Here is a 6129-nt window from a genome sequence, read left to right as displayed (position 1 = left end):
GAAAAAGAGAGTGATTGACGAGAGAGAGAGAGAGAGAGAGAGAGAGAGAGAGAGAGAGAGAGAGAGAGAGAGAGAGAGAGACAGATAGTGACAGAGAGAGGGAAAGTCAGCAGGAGAGAAAAAAGGAAAAGGAGGAAGTGACAACGAAAGAGAGACAAAGAGAAACCGAGAGTAAGAGCACAGGAGGCGCAAAGACGATCCTTTGAATTAGTTCCATATGGAGTCTGTGATGAAAGGCTTAGAAAGAAAAAAGGAAAAAGTAAATCTCTTCATATGTGCTTTGTGCTGTGTGTGTGTGTGTGTGTGTGTGTGTGTGTGTGTGTGTGTGTGTGTGTGTGTGTGTGTGTGTATATGTGTGCGTGTGTGTGTGTGTGTGTGTGTGTGTGTGTGTGTGTGTGTGTGTGTGTGTGTGTGTGTGTGTGTGTGTGTTATGCGTGTGTAGGAGGCCAGTTTCCTTGACTGCCTTTTCCCCCTTTTCAGCAAAGACTCTTTTTAGTGGTGAAGACCGAAAGGCATCACTTACATCTGCATGAAACCACTCGACCCCTCCCAACACACACACACACACACACACGCAAATGTTAATGCATATTATGAGTAATAGTTTCATTCAATTGGGGGAAAACAAACTCTTTGGGAAAATTTATTGGCATAATTAAATTTTGTATATATCTACTACTGTGATGAATTTCCTTCAAACACGTAATTATCTGATAAGGATATAATGCTTTTGTTATAAACGAGCTGAATTAGGACCGCTCACGCACACACACACACACACACACACACACACACACACACACACACACACGCATATATGTACAGGCAGAAGTAAAGAGTGATAGTGACTTGAGTAATGAAGACTGACTTAAGTAAGAGTGCTCTGATTTCTTGTGAAACTGAACTGGTGTGTATGTGTGTTTGTGTGAACAGCAGGGCAGACGAGTGTGTGCCCCCAGCAGCATGGCCCCAGGCTGATAGCCTGGCATTGATAAGGGGAGATTTCCATCACTGCTGATCTGTGCCAAACATCTGCCTACCTGGCACAGGTTGCTGCAACAGTGTGCCGGGACGGGCCTCATTCAATACAACTTACATCTCCACTCCACATTTATGAGGTACAATACACACTCTGACCCTGCTTCAGTCCAACACACTAGACTATCCTAGGTTTACAGGCATCTACTTATACACACGAACCAGGTATGAATTCTAGTGACATGAATATCATATGGAGATTTTAAACATGAGGCCTGAGACTGACCAGAGCAGGCACTAAGCTCAGAGGGCAGATGTCACTGGCTAGAGTAGAGCTTGACTGAGACTGTAAATCAGGACGTAATCTTAAGACCATGAGGTCAAAAGGCATGCACTCGGGGACCTGTAGAGACATTGCAGGTTTGCTCTTAATACTTTATCTGTCTCTGTGTGGGTCAATGCTCTGCTCCAGTGTCAAAGGTCGACTAGACTAAGCTATGTTAAAAAATCCAGTTATATAAGTGGGCTGCAGGCCCTTGACCAATTAGTATGCAGAAAAGCAACCTTTACAGAAATAGTCTCACAAAAAGTCAAGCAGTGGGCAACTAAAGAATGCCAGCATACACATTTCTATAAACTGCACAACCCAGCATCCCAGTATAGAAGCTCATCAGGCAGCTATGTGCTGCAGTACGGACTTTAGATGGCTTTTATTTGTGAAACAGAAGAGGATGGTGTTTGCTTACTGGTAGCTCATGGTGTGACAGCTCCAAAGCTGTGGTGAGACCTGTAAAAGTCACTGAAACACACACACACATGTATGTACCGCAAAAGTGCATCCACTCGTTGCCCTGTAGTTTACTGAGGAAGAGGAGGCGTGCTAACTGAAGGGACCGAATCATGTTGGCCAACCACAAAGTGCCCTGGAATGCTGGGTAATTGCTGCTTGGCTTCTGGGAACTGGTCAAGAATGAGAAATATTTTTTGGCACTGGCAACTTTTCTAAGAGAAGAGAAGCAATGGTACCAATATCAGGGGCTATTTGTGTTATGTGCCAATCATAAGGAGACAAGATTATAGGTGGATCCCTGAGCTTCAATGTCTAAGATAAGGCTTAAATTTATTTCAAGTGTGCGCAACTCTTAGGTCTCCAGCTTTATTAGAACTTCCTGGTTCAAATACTTTCACATATCAACAATATTCAAAGAAAATTGTGAGAAACAGTGTAAGAGAAAGAGACATTGAAAGAATCTGCATGTGCGAATGAGAGAGAAAGAGAGAGAGAGAGAGAGAGAGAGAGAGAGAGAGAGAGAGAGAGAGAGAGAGAGAGAGAGAGAGAGAGAGACCACCTGACCGAAAATAAATTCTGAAAAAAAATAGCTGGGGCACATAAATGCATTTGGATCTCTCTCTTGCAGGACAGGAAGTTACTGATCCCAGAAGCCCTGGCCACAGGAAGTTGGCTGATTGTGTTGGCTGCTCATCACAGTAAGCAGCGTAAGCAGCAGCCATGTGCTCCACACATGATCATACAGAGGAAATGTATGTCCACTGCTATTACACACACACACACACACACACACACACACACACACACACACACACACACACACACACACACACACACACACACACACACACACACACTTATTCTACCTCTTTCCAGCTTTTATTAAGGTCAGTGCTAAGATTAGAACTTGGAGGACTTACCATTAAGGTCTTACCAAATGTTAAGATTTTCATATGTATAGCATTTTTCACACACACACACACACACACACACACACACACACACACACACACACACACACACACACACACACACACACACACACACACACATATCTGATCATGCCAGCTCATCTTTGTGAAATGTCAATATACAGTAGGTGTGAAGCAGGGTGATGAAATTATCTCCTCAATCTTGAAATCAGGCCGAATTCCATAATATAAGACTTATAATATATATATATATATATATATATATATATATATATATATATATATATATATATATATATATATATATATATATATATATATAAAGCTATGAATATAAAGTCAAGGCAGAAGGCTTTTATTGTCTTTTCAACCATATACAGTTGCTACAATACACAGTGAAACGAGTCAAAGTTTCTTCAGGACACATACATATAAATTACGCATGGACTTCAAAGGCAATAGCATCATTAGAAACTGGACTGTCTGATGTGTCGACATAACTGGGCACAACTGTCACTACCTCACTTTTCATTTATCATCATATATACAGGTATATATATATATATATATATATATATATATATATCTAAAAAAAATCCTGCCCATGTCAGTGGATCCTCTGTGCACCCGTCTAACCCAAGCCTGTGAAAACTTTCTCATTTGTACTCTGTAATGACAGGGACGCCTACACGTGGACAAACCTCAGCGCATCAAGGAAAGAAACAGAAAAAAAAAGGAAGGAATATGATAAGACCAGTGTCAGGTGGTATAAATGGCCAAGCGAAGCTTATTAAAATAAAAAGAGACATCATAACAGAGTTCCATTTTGCATCAGATTATTTGCAAAGGGAGATTATTTTAGATTTTTGTTTTGGCAACCATCCAACAGCACCTCAAATGGTTTAAATGGTTTAAAATACCTACAGGATGGTGTTGAAATGCAAGAATTTCTTTCTAGCCCAGAGAGTGGATTGATTGCAAATTATAAATTGTCAGGTAATTACACAAAGTAACACACTGAATTTTGGGCAAATTAGGGCTGAGTTTTTCACCCTGATGTCACTGATGCATTTGTAACCAATCATCATCAGACTGTGGCAGTGAAATAGAGTTGAAGGTGTAAAGAATGAGAACAATGTAGATTATTGTAGATTATATCTCTCGAACATTTTTTTAACTGATAATTTTGATGAATACTTTTGATGTGTAAATGGACTAAACACACATTGTCCTATGAAATAAAGTTCTACATAACCATACAAGAATAGCTTTCTTTGCACCACAGGGTTACTGCTTTTGTCTTAATGATATTAGGTGTTCACAGGAAATATGGCATGAACACATGAAAGTACACATATACACCTTCTTAATTGTTAGGGTGTGTAAATATTTCATTTATATAATTAGATGTGTCAAAATAATGTAATGCGTTTCTCCACCCTAATAGTTTTGGTGTCAAGCTATTGATAGATATTGTAAGACCAATGACCATTATGAGACAACCTGAAAAAGTTAATAAGATTTAATTGGTCCTGTCTTAAATAGTTATTCAGATATTAGGCTATCATTATTAAGATATTAATAATTTTGTTTAAAGCCGGTATTGGCAACTCTTAAACTTGCTTTTAATCTGCAACAGCTTCCAAGAACTCTGTTCCAAAACACTGGAGCATACAAATATGGCCACCAGAGACTTCACTTCCCAGCAAAAGACTCTTTTACGTTAACATTAACCTGATAAATAATTGGCTACACATGTTCGCTAATCAGTCACATTTATTACACACTATTAGCAATCAATACTCCCCATATATTTTTTATATGTCCGAATACTGTACGTCTTAGTAAAAGGTAAAGATCGGAATTCTACTCTACTGGCTTACTAAACCATTACCCCTGTTTGATCTTCTGTTTTATCTCTGTTTGTATCTGATTTTACCAAATCTGTTGTTTGCACCTCAGCTGAACCTTGTATGTTTCTTGACTACGGTTTTTGGATTTTGTCTCGGATCTGTTTGCCAGTTCGTTTTTCAATAAAATGTCTCCCTCTATTTGGATCCATCTTCACTCTCTTGCTGTGACAGCAACTAAATGAGATCCTGTATCCACACACATTTCTGACAGGCTGTGAAATTTTTTAGCTATTTTCTTCTTGATCTTCTACAGGACACACCAGAAATGCTGGTATCAAAACCTGACCAATTCATTTTATTCAAATTAATTAAGGAAACTATCTTAAATAATATAGAATGTTAAAAACTGGTTACTTTGAATACAACTAATTTATTTATTTGAAGTTTTCAGTTAATTTTATACTTTTTTACAAATACTTACATTTACAAAGTTTAATTTGATGAATTGAATACATTTAGAAATGCCATTTTGTTTATAAAATTATGTTAAGAAATAAAACTTTCTCACTCCCAAAAACACTTTCACCTGAAAAGATTATTCCACCCACTGGCACAGCCAGGGAGAACATGCAGAACACCACAAGGACAGCTATCTGATGCAAGAATCGAACCCAGGACCCTGATGTAGCAATGCCACATGCTGCACCACCATGCTGTGACTATATAACTGACATGTTTTATTTTATTTGATTATTATCCATCCACACATCTGTGTGTACAAGCCCTGAAGCCCTCCTTCTCTTCCTGGCAGTCCATCAGTCTACTTATAACAGATTCTTACTTCATCTATATCTTTATCAATGTCACACACTCTTTTCATTCATTTAATTATCCATTTAGCAGTATCACTCTCTCCTAAAATGTGATGTTTGCTAGTAACATTATGCTAACTTATGTGTGTAGAAAATAATGGAAATAGCATTAATGGTATGGGTTGTCACCATTTAGTCATGACAATCCCTTATCCTGAACTTTAAAAGAAAGTTTATTTATCAAGCGTGAACCAAATTGAATATAATACTTGAAGTCAATGTTAATCACTGTTGTTAGCTATCTGAATTAATGTGCCATTTTGTGCCATGTTGTGAGATCTTTAAACAGTGCTCAGTTACTTAGCTTTCAAAACTTCACTTAGATTATTAAATATGATATTTAAACATGTTTGAGCAACGATTGCATACACTTAATAAAGAAAAGTATTGGGAAACTGACTTTCCAAGACACATGTAGTTTTTTACCTAAACTGTTGCTACAAAGTTGGAGGAACACAATTGCATAGGACGTGTAGAATTAAATTTTTCCTTCACTTCAACTTGGAATCCCAAACCTGTTCCAGTATTGCAGTGCCCCTGTGCACAAAGTGAGCTCCATGAAGATATGGTTTACATGGTTTGGAGTGGAGGATTTTGAATTGCCTGCTTTTGAGCTCTGATCTCAACCCTATTGAGCATCTTTGGGATGAATTGGAACACTGACTGCACTTCAGGCCTCCTCATCCTACACCAGTACATGACTC

This window comes from Silurus aristotelis (assembly GCF_946808225.1).
Source record: "Silurus aristotelis genome assembly, chromosome: 4".
Taxonomy (NCBI): Eukaryota; Metazoa; Chordata; class Actinopteri; order Siluriformes; family Siluridae; genus Silurus; species Silurus aristotelis.
The sequence above is the reverse complement of the archived record's forward strand: the minus strand, read 5'-3'. Positions refer to the sequence as shown.